At 42.9% G+C, this 13,398-nt stretch overlaps 1 long non-coding RNA gene across 1 annotated transcript; it reads left to right on the top strand.

The window, feature by feature from the left end:
* The first annotated feature begins 9,436 nt into the window (after positions 1-9,436).
* Positions 9,437-12,418, top strand: LOC144771855 (uncharacterized). Its single transcript, XR_013599519.1, has 5 exons — positions 9,437-9,476; positions 10,339-10,484; positions 10,820-10,879; positions 11,771-11,855; positions 12,287-12,418. It is a non-coding gene; the product is annotated as an uncharacterized LOC144771855 (long non-coding RNA).
* Positions 12,419-13,398: the final 980 nt, after the last annotated feature.

Below are 13,398 nucleotides of genomic sequence, written 5' to 3'. Positions count from 1 at the left end.
CCTGGATCTGAGACAATTGGTAACCGGCCCCACGCATGTTAAGGGCCATACTCTTGACCTGATCTGGTCCTCCATTGCTCGGGCAAAGATAACTGACATCAGCCCTTGTGTCTGGTTGGATCATTCCCTGATTAAATGTTGGGTCCCGGGTGACTATTCACCATCTCCGTCAGACCCTCTATGGAGGAAGGTTAGAGCATGGAAAAAAGTGGAGGCTGAATCTCTAATCTCTATGCTTCTCTCGATTCCACCCCCCATCATGGGTAAGGGTAATTTAGACCAAAAAACTGTAGCACTGACCTCTCGGCTTCTGGTTGCAATTGATGCACTGGCCCCGGAACGGCCTAAGAGGACTAGAGCGAAAGGGAAAGGAGCCCCTTGGTTTAACGCAACCTTAAAAATGGGAAAGCAAGCTCTGCGTCAAGCAGAGAGGAGATGGAGATTGAATTATAACTTAGCGGACTGTGACACCTATAAGATCCTTCTGGCCAAATATAAGGCCCATATCCTATCCAGGAAGGCGGCCTTTTATGAGGGCAGAATTGGCCAAGCGGGTAATAAGCAAAAAGAGATTTTTTCAATTTTTAAGGAGCTCACACAGACAGAGTGCAAAGCTTTATTAAATGACCGCCCAGATTGTGATACTTTTCAGGAGTTTTTCCTCCAGAAAGTCCGGGATATCATCACGGACATCACTATCACCACGACTGACCTCAGTATACCAGACCCCCCCAGTCCTCCTGATCTGAGCAGAAACCTAAATAGCTTTCCCGGTTTCGACTAAGTGAGTCTAGCAGCAATAGCTCACTAGATTAAATCAGGCTCCAGAATGGACCCCTGTCCACCGAGGATATTCCAGATGGCTTTGCCGGGGCTGGAAAAACAGCTGGTGGCTCTATTAAATGAGTCACTAAACTCAGGTTATTTGCCAGTGAGTCTGAAAGAAGCTAGGGTGACCCCCCTCCTGAAGAAAGCAGGGGCGGATACAAAAGCCTTAAAAAATTATAGTCCCCCAACTTCCGTTCCTGGCAAAGATCTTGGAAAAGCAAGTTCTGAACACCCTGGCTAGCTACTTGGAAGATCACTAACTTCTCCATCCCAGGCAGGCAGGTTTTAGATCACAACACAGCACTGAGCTGGTGATGGCTGCTGTTGTGGACGATCTGAGAATCAGGGCCGATAACAAACAGCCATCTGCCCTGATTCTCTTAGATCTGTCCGCGGCTTTCGACACGGTCAGCCATGCCATGCTGCTGAACCGTGTAGCGAAACTGGGAATAAAACGGCAAGCTTTTAAATGGCTTAAATCCTTCCTTACAGGCCGGACTCAGAGAGTGCAAATGGAAGACCAACTATCATCTGCTAGTGGTGTGACCTGTGGCGTTCCTCAGGGATCAGCACTGTCCCCACTTTTATTTAACATCTATTTACAACCTTTAGTGGAGGAGTTAACGCACAGAAACTGTCAAATTTTTAACTATGCAGACGACACACAACTGCTGGTTCAACTTGACAACACCAGTCAGGCACAGGACTCAGTGAAAAACCTTCTTAGGTTTACAGTCAATTGGATGGCAAACAATCTCCTGAAAGTTAACCCGGACAAAACTGAGGTACTTATTATATTAAATCAAGAAAGCCCCTGGTGTGAGCTTTTCTGGCCTCCCGTACTTGGGGAGGTACCAATCCCAGGAAGAGCAGTAAAAAGCTTAGGCCTAAAAATTGATGCAAATCTGTCAATGGCTCCCCAAGTCCTCGCATTTGTAGGCGCTTGTGTAGGTCTACTAAGGCAGCTGCGAAGACTGGTTCCCATTCTTTCTGCCTCGACTTTACAAACCATTGTGTCTGCCACAATCATCTCGAGGTTGGACTATGGAAATGCTCTTTATCTGGGTCTCCCACGAAATCTCCTTAAGAAACTGCAGGTGGTCCCTAATGATGCGGCCAGGTTGATTTTCTCACTACCACGGAGCACACGAGCAACGCCCCTTCTTCAGAGGTTGCACTGGCTGCCCATTGAGCACCGAGTGCAATTCAAGTGCCTCTGCATAGCCCATAAAGCTATCTATGGAGAGGCTCCCAAATATATCAAAGATCGTCTGAGGAAGTATGTGGCGGGCAGAACCTTTCGCTCCTCTGAGGCCTGCAAACTAACCCCTTTGAGATTCAATCTCAAATCTAAGGGAGGGAGAGCTCTGTCGGTCCTCCTCCCTCAAATCTGGAACGACCTTCCGGCAACTTTGCAAGGGGAGTCAATGCTGCTACCCTTTAGAAAGGCGTTAAAAACTCATCTGTTTAAAAAGAAGACATCTCTAACGTAAATTGCCAACTGGGTGGGGGGCGCGTCACCGATAGCTATGTGTTGTGTTCCTTTCTTTTTGAAAAAGCACTTAGAGACCAGTGGTGATTTGCGCTATATAAAACTACAGTAACATAACAAAACTACAGTAACATAACACTCCTGAAACCTGTGGTTTTTTTTCATTGAATTGCTGAGGTTTATTAAATGCTAATTCCTAACTATAACTTGTCTGAAACCTATGGTTTTTTCAGTGAATTTCAAAGGTTTTGTAAATGACAATTTTTAAATGTATTTATTCTTCTATTTATTTTTTGATACTGATTTATTAAATTTTTTTAAACTATTTATTTTTAGATATTTTGGAGCCCATTATGATGTCGGGCGGATTACCCCCGCCAGGATGGCGGGGGAAATCGCCTGACATCCACACTTGTTTTTCCCCCCGCCATATTAGTATGGCGGGGGGGACCTCGGCGGACGGAAAGACCGTCTGCCGCTTTTCCGCCACGGTCGCCTTGCGGCCGGGGCGGAAAAGGAATAATATGGTGGCGGTGTCTATTAGACACCGCCAGCCATATTACGATGGGCCTGGGCAGGTGCCTTTCCGTGGCTGCAATGCCGCCACAGAAAGGCATGCGGTCTTCACTTTGGGGGCCCCTTGCGGGCCCCCAAAGTGAAGGAGGGGTGGGTGGTACCCCCTGCATTTGCATATACCAGTGGTTCCCAAACTTGTTTGACCTGTGGCTCCCTTGGACTAATTGGCAGCTGGCCGTGGCTCCCCACCATTTTTTTTACCAGTGAGAGGTGGGGGGGGCGACCTCGGGAGTATTTCCTGTCGTCTTCTGAAAGTCAAGTAAGAGTAAAGTGAGTTGGGGTGTTTTAGAATCTTAAGGATTTCAGCAAGGTTGTTATGGTTTTCACTGTAGTAACAGAAATGAAATAATTTCAGTTCAGCAATAAAAGAAGTGATTTAGAATAGCATGCATCTCTTTACTAAAGGCATGGTCTTCAAAGGTACGTCCACGGACTTAGAAAGGGACGGCTCTTCTGGAAAGAAGCACAATGGGAGGATAAAAAGAGGCTACACGAGAGGTAATAGTGGTGATACCCAGAGAGTGCCGGGATCATGATGTGCCTATAATTTTCTTAATTAACAAAGCCCTAAAAAGAACAACTGGCAAACCTAAATGAAAAACATTTAGCTATATATTTGTCAGGCTCCACTGACACTGCCCTTACACAAAGGAAAGTTTCACACCAACACAATAAGCTGGTCCATGTTTACATTTAATTACTTGCACTTTTGAGGTTTAAAATACTATTTTTAAAGTTATACTGATGGACAGGGAAACTTGTATTAGTTTTAAAATCAGTGAAGGAAGTTCCTTAACCTGCCAAAGGAGCTTGCTTCATATTTTACTCCCCAAAAGAAGGGGGATTGATAAATTTTTAGTTTTCACACCATGTTGAAACAGAACACTGCTCATTATACCCCATCTGCTTTCATGACATCACCTCAAGCGTCTGCTCAAACTTAGCAAGTTGGAATGCGACGTTCAAATCAGCACACTCTGCCCGATATGTGACAGGTCTGCAGCATCTTAACGTACATTGTGCAAATGCGTTTTTCAGAAACCTTCCATTAATGTGCACATTAGATTTCTTACCGTTAACAGCGTCATAACTTCAAAATCTTAGGCGCACACACGCTGAAACTAGCGCAGATAGGCACCAAGTAATCCCAATCAAATGCCATACCGATCTTCTACCCAACCTCCGTTTTTTACCTCAACTAGATTTTACACCCGTACAGGGACGTAGGAGACACTACTTTTCTGGAGGGATATACAGGAAAGCAAGAGGTTTGCTTTCCTGTGTATTTCTGTGTTTGTAGTGGGGGGGGCATAAGAAAGATGCATCACCTGGTTAAAGAAGAGCTCCTCCTATAGCCCCCAGCACTTGCCTTTGTCATGGGGGTTGTGAACGCTCCTGTTCAGAGGCAGAGGCCTCCCAGCTGGGCCCTTAGCAAAGGATTGGAGGAGACTCCCTACATGCTGTGCCTGCTCAGCCGATCATTGCCGTTCTATATAGAATGACAATGGCCGGCCAATAATTTGTGCTAAGTGGGGAGCCTGGCCCATCCCTGAAAAACAACATCCTACATCTGGCCTCAGGAATCTATCCTCTGGCACCAGCGAATAACCCACCTTCTAAATCTGACCCTGACTAAAGGCAGGTTAGCAGGTCAAAAGCAGGGCCGGCATAGGTAGCGTTTTAACGCCCCCAATGGCCTTGAAAACAGTGGAAGTGTGCAGTATTTTTTGCCCCCTTCCCCGTGTCCCTTTCACTGTAAAATCTGAGGGGATAAATTCCCCACATCTCCCACACTTCCTACGCTCATGCCTGTTTGACCCCCTGGGCCAGGGGTCACACAGGCATGAATGCGGATTGAGAGCTGCAGTGCAACTGAAAGGAACTTTCTCCACTCGGTGTTTACAGAATTACATAGGCCCCTATGTTTTACTAACGAGGTGAATAAACCAGACAGAGAACACTAAGTTAAAGCATGATTTTCATAGCGCTCCACTGTTTTTAAGGTACTAGAATTGGGTCATGCAGCAACCTTATGCGAAGGAGACCCACCGTCCCACGAGCACCACTGAAAGAAAGTGTGCACTGCACAGCAAGCGTTCCCAATGCTTCCACACACACTTTTCTATAACCTGTCACAGCAGGTTTGGATTGGGATCAACAGTAGGCCTGAGCTAACGGGCCGGACCAGCGAGAAACATAACTCCTCCGCCTGAGAAGTAAAAGGGAGATAAGAACGGAGGCCCTACTACCTCTTGAAAAGCTGCTCAGGAGATTAGGCAGACCTGATAGGGGCTGGGGAAGGGCAGGATGCCGGCAACAATCAACAAACCTCTCTCCCTTTGTCCTGGAAGCGCAGAATGTGGTGGCAGCGAGAACGAGGTGTGAAATCATTCCTGGAGCTTTGCAGCACTACAAAAGGGAATGTCACAGGTCAAGTGCAGGTACCTTGGCACATCCAAGCATTACTGTAATGAGCTTCAGTTTCTCACATCGTGTCAGCGGCACCCCTGGCTACTCATGACGGCGCACCGGGGTGCCGCGGCGCACAGTTTGGGAACCACTGGCATATACAATGCGGTAGGCACGCGCGGTGCCTGCCGCATTGTGTATGCAAATGCATACATGCATTCATGGCATTGTGGCAGGCGGTGCAGAGAGCACCGCCCGCCACAATGTTATAAATGCAGTATGCGGCCGCCACTGTGGCGGCCGCATTCTAATGCCACCCACGGGACCCCCGCCCTTATGGCGGGTGTTCCTTAGTACCGATTGGATGGTGGGCGGACTAAGTCCTCCCATCATCCTAATGACCCCCTGAATTTTTAAAATTACATTACATTGTGTCACCCCCCTTCCATTAACTTTTTCATAGGAAGGGGATTCCTATGGAAGGAAATACAAGTTACTTGTAAGTATGCTTAGAATTACTTTTCTGGATCAGTGCAGGGCTAAAAGATGCAGCACTGGGTTCTCTCCTGATAACAGGTATGTAAATTGGAATTTGTTCTCCGGATGTTTTTAGGTGAATATTTTAAAGGTGCAAAACTCCACACTTAGAAGAATTTCTAAGTGAAACCAGTCAATGTTAGCCTATGGAAGGGAATTCACTTAGCAGGTAAGTAGTATTATTGTTACCTTTTCTTACTCAGTGGTGGATCCTGGATCCAGCACTGTTGCATCTCCTCTATACAGTTGAATGAATGCAAATTATGAAAGACACGTGAAAGACCACGTTTCTTTTTTTTTTTAATATCGCTAGAATGCGCGGATCATATGCGCACCCCGCAATTTTTCCGCCCCCCAAAAAATTTGGGGGGGACCCTGGGGGTCCTAGTGGGACCCCCTGAGTAGACCTAAAGGGTCAAGGTGTGTCTACCCTCCCCCTTTTCACGTTTTAAACACACATTTTACAGACTTCTTCAGCCTCCCTTCTACCGAGGCACAAATGACTGCCAACAGTTTCGAATGTTGACAACCACTTGACAGACAATTAGCATTCAACGCATGATCGGAAGGGTGCGATGACAATGCGCGCAGTATCCATACAAATTTTTTTTATGGGAAGAGACCCACGTAGCCCCCCTCCCGTGGCCAATTCCGGGCACCCTATGCCCCGGGTCATGGCCAATTATTTTTTTTGTTTATTATGGAGGAGGGCTGCATAGCCCCCCTCCTGAGGCCTCTTCAAGGCCCCGGAGAGCCCATTCCCCGGGCTCCCCGGAACTACAAGTGGTGTGGGAGGCCTCCTCCCACACCACTTGTAGTTCCGGGGAGCACATTCTCCGGGGCTGTCCCTTACTGTTGGGGACTGTGGGGGGTCTCCAATCCTATGCGCATGTGTGTTAATGTTGTTCATGCGCCCAATACGTTCCACCATCTGGCCGTGTACCCCTAATGTATTTAATTTCATTTGCGCATGCTCAATTACAACATGCCCAATCACAGCTCTCACACCCAGTGACATCATGCTCAACCAATAATCGTTCTGCAAAACATTTATAACCTTTCAACTTTCTCAAACTTTTCCTATTCCGCAGTCACAGCCATTGATAGTGTTCGTATCCATTTCTTCGTAGGTGAGCACTTTTTTAAAGGATAATTAAATTAATTAATCTGAACAATCTTTAAGTACCGTGTAATTGCACATTTTTGTTCGATTTGGGAATGTTGTTTTTAAGCATGCTTTCCTGCTTTTTTATATCATTAAAGTTGACTTCCTAACCTCTGTTACTGTGCAAATCACTTAATCCTGCTGCATTTCTTTAATTTGCCAAGCGCCACGTGGCCGTTCCGGCAGCAGTGTGCTACGTGCTGTTCAAATTAATGCGATGTAGTTTTTCTCGTGTAAGTAGTGCGTCACGTGCCCCATGCATTGCAAAAGTAATGTTTTCGGCAATTGTATATTTTAGCACGATTTCCAGCTCTTATACGTCGAATAACTTGCCTTGGTAGCGGATGTTTCTGAGCAAATCACTTCATCCTGCCGCCTTTCATTATTTAACTAGTGCGCCACATGCTCCTTCCTTCCCATGCAGTGCACATGTAATTGATTGGCCAATGTTGTATTTTAGCGCGCTCTCCATGTTTTGTAATAATGTTAAACTTAATTTCTTATCCTTTGTTCTGTGCAAATCACTTAATCCTGCCGCGTTTCTTTAATTTGCCAAGTGCCATGTGGCCGCTCCCGCAGCAGTGTGCTACGTGCTTTTCAAGTTAATGCGATATAGTTTTTCTAGTGTAAATAGTGCGTCACATGCCCCATGCATTGCAAAAGTAATGTTTTCGGCAATAGTGTATTTTAGCACAGTTTCCAGCTCTTATTTGTCGAATAACTTTCCTTGGTATCTGTTGTTTCTGGGCAAATCAGTTAATCCTGCTGCCTTTCATTATTTAACTAGTGCGCCACAAGCTCCTTCCTCCCCATGCAGTGCACATGTAATAGATTGGCCAATGTTGTATTTTAGCACGCTCTCCATGTTTTTAAATAATGTTAAACTAGATTTGCTATCCTTTGTTCTGTGCACATCACTTAATCCTGCTGCATTTCTTTAATTTGCCAAGCGCCACGTGGCCGCTCCCACAGCATTGTGCTACGTACTATTCAAGTTAATGCGATGTAGTTTTTCTTGTGTAAGTAGTGCGTCACGTGCCCCATGCATTGCAAGAGTAATGTGTTCGGCAATAGTGTATTTTAGCACGGTTTCCAACTCTTTTACGTCGAATTACTTGCCATGGTAGCCGATGTTTCTGGGCAAATCACTTAGGGCTAGATGTAGGTAATTCTCATTTACCGACTCTAGAATACCGAATTTTACCGATTCGGTATTCTAGATTTGGTAAATGAGATGTAGTTAATAATTCAGTATTTTTTACCAAAACTGTAGGATTCTGTAATTACCGAATCGGTATTTACAGATTCGGTAATTGTCATTGATTCCTATGGGCCTTGAGGCCCATAGGAATCAATGTCAATTACCGAATCGGTAAATACCGATTCGGTAAAAATACCGAATTTGCAAGGGGGACAGGGTGTCACTTTGACACCCTGTTGCACCCCTGATTCTGGCTTTTGTGCCATGTGGCACACATACATGCCCTAAGGGCATGTATGTGTGCCACATGGCACCGTGTACATGCACAGATGTGCATGCACACAGGAATTCGTTATTTACCATGGAATAGTATTCCATGGTAAATAACAATTCGGTAAGGGCCTGTGGCACTGATTACAGTGCCACCTACATGTAGATTTACCGATTCAGTAAATATACCGATCCGGTATTTACCTTCCTACATCTGGCCCTTAATCCTGCTGCCTTTCACTTTTTAAGTAGTGCGCCACGTGTTGCTTTCTCCCCATGTAGTACACATGTAATCGATTGGTCAATGTTGTATTTTAGCACACTCTCCATGTTTTTTAATAACGCTAAACTTGACCCTGTTCTAGCTCATTATACAGATGTCTCAACCATGGGACGTACTGCTGCTATTTATTCCTGCCCATGCACTATCCCAGGTGGTGGTCAACAACTCGACACACCAGGTCCACTGACTGCTCTCCATATGCTATCAGCCGAAAATTGCAAGGACCTAATGGAGTTATCAGGATTGACTTTAACATTTCATGATAGAAAAGCATTCTGAGATAAGCATTTGTGTATTTCATGTGTTTGCAGACAGATAACTGTGCTGTTGTCATGTTTTGGTAGAATTAGTTGTCATTCTAGTATCAACCAGCGAAAAAAAAGCATGTCCTCCCGATTTTATTGGCCAAATATGTCATTTGGAATTGAACAATGTGAGTTATAATTTTTCTTGCTTCTATAAATATTTTTATAAAATGTAAATCTCCATTGTGATAGTCTTATAGACGTTTGTTTCTGAAACCCATATGTTTTTCATTGAAATGCTCGTTAAACGTTTTCAGCCTGCACTTTAGATACAAAGTGAAAATGTTGTTTTAAATTTTTTTAATTGAAGACATGTCTTTCAATTTTCCTTCATGTTTATTTCTCAATTTCTAGATCATGGAAGTACAAAAAGGGTTCTATCAGATCAAGGCCAGGAGTTTGTGAATGAAGTGAGTGACCGATGTCGGCCTAACATTTGTATAATGCAATGCTATTTCCTATTTTGCTTGCAAAATATAATTATACCTATTTTTTTTAGGTTAATTGAGAGTTATCTAAGCTTTTACAAATAGAACGTTCTATAAGTGCAACCTATCACCCACAGACAAATGATTTAGATTAGCATACTAATATATAAGCTGTACACCTTCAGAGAAGGAGAGTTAGTACTTCTGACAAATTGCAAGCAAACAACAAGAAAAGGAGGCATTTTGGTGCATACGTTTACTGGCCCGTACCGTATTGTCGATATGCAAGAAAAGCTTGTCAATAATGCTAGCAAAATGACTTTACGTACAACTTATAATCTCGACATGTTGAATCAAAGCGAAATATTTAACATAACCATTCGTATGTCTCTAAAAGGTTTTCCTACAGATATTGAAGCATCCCGAATATGACCAATGGCAGTTAGTGATAAAATCTAACCAAAGATAACAGGACAGCTATAATTGTGGTGTTTTTTCCAAGCTGGTAATGATACTTCCAAAAACATTAATTTGTTGAAGATACATTACTTTATGTTATTTTATGTTAATAACTGTTTTCTTTAGAATACTTGTAAATAGGAAAGAGGGCTTTTAGGGATGACACTTATGAACGCCTACCGAGCGCGTCCATAGGGCCCATCGGAAGCATATTGGTATTCGCATATAATTTTGTCTAGCCATTAGTATGGTCCTAAAGCGGTTGGTTTGAAACCTCTGATGATTGCTTTTCAACCCCTATCCTATTGAGAACAATTGTTTTTATGTACATTTAAATTGAGCTTGCACATTTGTACAACATAAACATTTTTAACTCTTTTTTCAGTTTGCTGAATGTTACATAAGTCAGCAGCCAATTGCCGAGATTGAAGAAAGTATATCCTCCTGTTCCAGCTCATTACACCGATGTCTCAAACATACTAGTTGTGAGAAGCTGAATGAAAATTGCAATGGACCTAATGGAGTCATCAGGTTTGTCTTTAACATTTTATGATAGAAAATGTATAATACCCTAGTGGTGTCATAAACTTCGGATTACTTGGTACTTTGTTTTGTCTTTGAATTTTTTTTATAAAAAGGCACAGCTTAAAATTTGAACATAGTATAGTAAGATATTTCCATTATGTTTGTGAATTTAAAATTATGTTTCTTATCCTGCCGTTACAACTTGTTTTGAATAGTTGTGACTGTCCTATGTACTCGATCGTTAAACGCCTGAAAACATGTAGCACATATTGCAAATTAGGTACTACAATATTTACCATTGCTGTTATGATGCGCTAATGTACTTCTTTTTTTACATTTAGAGTCTTTCTCTACTATATGGAACCAAAAAGATTCACCACTTTTTAACGGATAACGTTAAGGTAAATACTCTCAATATAACTAGTCGACGGAGTTAAAAAGTAACGGATATAAGTACTTGAGGGGTTTTTGGTGGCAGATAATCTCCAATTCACATTTGTACGGATGGGTCTGATACAGGGTGGATCTCAGTTTAACTAATGGATGATTAGGTATTAGGATGGCATACAGAGCTCCCAACCTTCTTACTTTTTCTCTTAAAGGGTTCCAAATTGGGGACGAATATTAGGGTGTGCAGTAGAGGTTGACGGTGTTGCTCCACTGGTACTTGGGCCTTCTCATGAAGCAGGAGGAGCCTCTCTCAATCTCCTTAACTCTTCCCTTGCAAAGTTGACCGGATGCTTGATCTGCAAGTGCTTCCGCATACTTGCAGTTCCACACCAGTACTTTTTATTGGGGTCTCCTTTTGAAAGCAGTCTTGCATATGCGGCAAGTAACTTTTCTTGCATTCTCCTTTTTTCAGACTTGTGGAAATTAATTTCAAAACATTCAATATTGTCGTAACACACACAGCCAGACCAGAATGAACACTGCAACTTTAGTGCATTTCAGAAAGGTAGCAAGCATGAAATTAAATGATTGGCTATTAGGATGGCATACAGAACTCACATATAAAGTGGTTTCCCAGCAAAAATGGATAAGAAGGGTGGACCAAAGTCTGCATGTACAATGGCAAGTGGAAACGTTTTGAGAGCGGGTACACCCAAGATCAAGTGAAGACATTTGATTGATAAGGCATAGCAAAGGAGGTGGCAACAACGGGGAGGAAGGTCCATGGGTGGTGGAGGCTGGGTTTGTAAATCTGCTCCATCTATAACTTTCCTATCTCACAGTTTTAATGTTGTTTTCTCTATCTTTCTCTCTCTCACATCGTTTCTCTTTCTCTTTTAAAGTTATGGACGCTGCTGTCCACTCTGACGTGTAGAACCAGAGCTGAGTTGAAGTTGTGAACTCTGTTGGACACAGTGTTTACAAAAAGTAAGCAGAGCGGCCTAGATATACAATACCTCCAATTAAATGTATTAGAAATAAAAGAGCTTATTTACAAACCCCTTGCACCACCTTTGCGTCACTTTCAACATGAGAAAAGCAACACAAAAGTGGCGCAAGAGTCTTGTAAATAAGCCCTAAAGAATATTGTCCTGCATAATGACTTGATCTCTCACCTAATTCTGTCTCATCTGTGAATCATTTTAAAGACCTGTTGATCTGTAATTTAAATATGACGCAGTAGGCAATTCTATACAGACACCGCTTGAACGCAAGCCTTTAATACAAGTGAAATGTATCAGGCACACGTAAAAAAAAAAAAGTAAATATCGCCAAGTGTTACTTTGACTTGTAATGTTTCACCTCATTTAGTCACATCGATCTAATTTTAAACACTAATTTTCTTTTTTGTTTTGCAGATTACCTACCACACTTCTATTGGAGTCCATTTCACATGTTGTTTATTATATTGTTTTGTTAAAGTTATGGTTGTATTTATGTATTGTATTATCTTTTAGTGATGTTTCCAGTTATTCATTGTTTTAATAAAAGGTAATTAAAAAAAGTATATACATCTTTTTTTTGTGTGGGTAGCAGTCTCCAATAGAAATGATATTTATAAATTGAAGTATAATTCTGAGGCTAACTCTTTACCAGATCTTTACCAGAGTCTATTGCTACAACTAACAGTTCCTATGGAAACGTTTTAAAACTACAACACCATTAACAACATAGTGTGGTGAACTTCTAACCTCTGTGCTCACTTAAGTGTTCCATGAACTGTTACTATGGTAACAGGCAGTAAGCAGTTTGGGAGTAGGGTTGAAAGGTACTGGCTGTACAGAAACTGTTATATTTACCCAGGATCCTCTACATAACAGAAAGGATATCAAAGTAAAACAGAACACTGTGTACCAGATTTATAACCCCCTTGCACCACTTTCACGTCCAACCCCCCTTACAAAATTAGAAATGTGTGGGCCTCAACGACCCCCCTCAAGCCCAGGAAACTACCACCCCGGGGAATTTGTGTATTACGGGAGGCACACTGCGTGGCCCTACGCCTGGTGCCTTCGAGGGCCCTAGGTACCGCCATGACCGACGGCTGGCTCCTGCAGTGTCCCGGGGTGCCTACCCCCGGGACACTGCTGTTTGCTTTGACAGGGCGGGACTCTCATGATTCCCGCCCTCCCATAGCAAACTTACTTTGCATTTTGAAAGACAGAGCAGTGAAATCTGTTCTCACTTTCAAAATCCAAAGCAGATTGCATTTCCACATACAAATTAGCATCTCCCCTTGTGAAAAAGCAATGCCGGCTCCTGAAGAACGCAAAAGTTCATCACACAATGTTGCTACATAAAATAGCAAGTGTGCTTGACTTCTCAATATACCAGCTTATCCTACGTAATGTTATTTTCAATCACGTTCTGATAACCAATAAGAATCATGCTTTTAAAAAACAGAAACATGCACCCTAGTTTTCAGTGTAGAATGTTGTCAAACAACCAATCATTTCTTTTCTGTTTTTCA

Source organism: Lissotriton helveticus, chromosome 8 (assembly GCF_964261635.1).
Source record: "Lissotriton helveticus chromosome 8, aLisHel1.1, whole genome shotgun sequence".
Taxonomy (NCBI): domain Eukaryota; kingdom Metazoa; phylum Chordata; class Amphibia; order Caudata; family Salamandridae; genus Lissotriton; species Lissotriton helveticus.
This window is presented reverse-complemented; position numbering and strand designations above follow the sequence as displayed.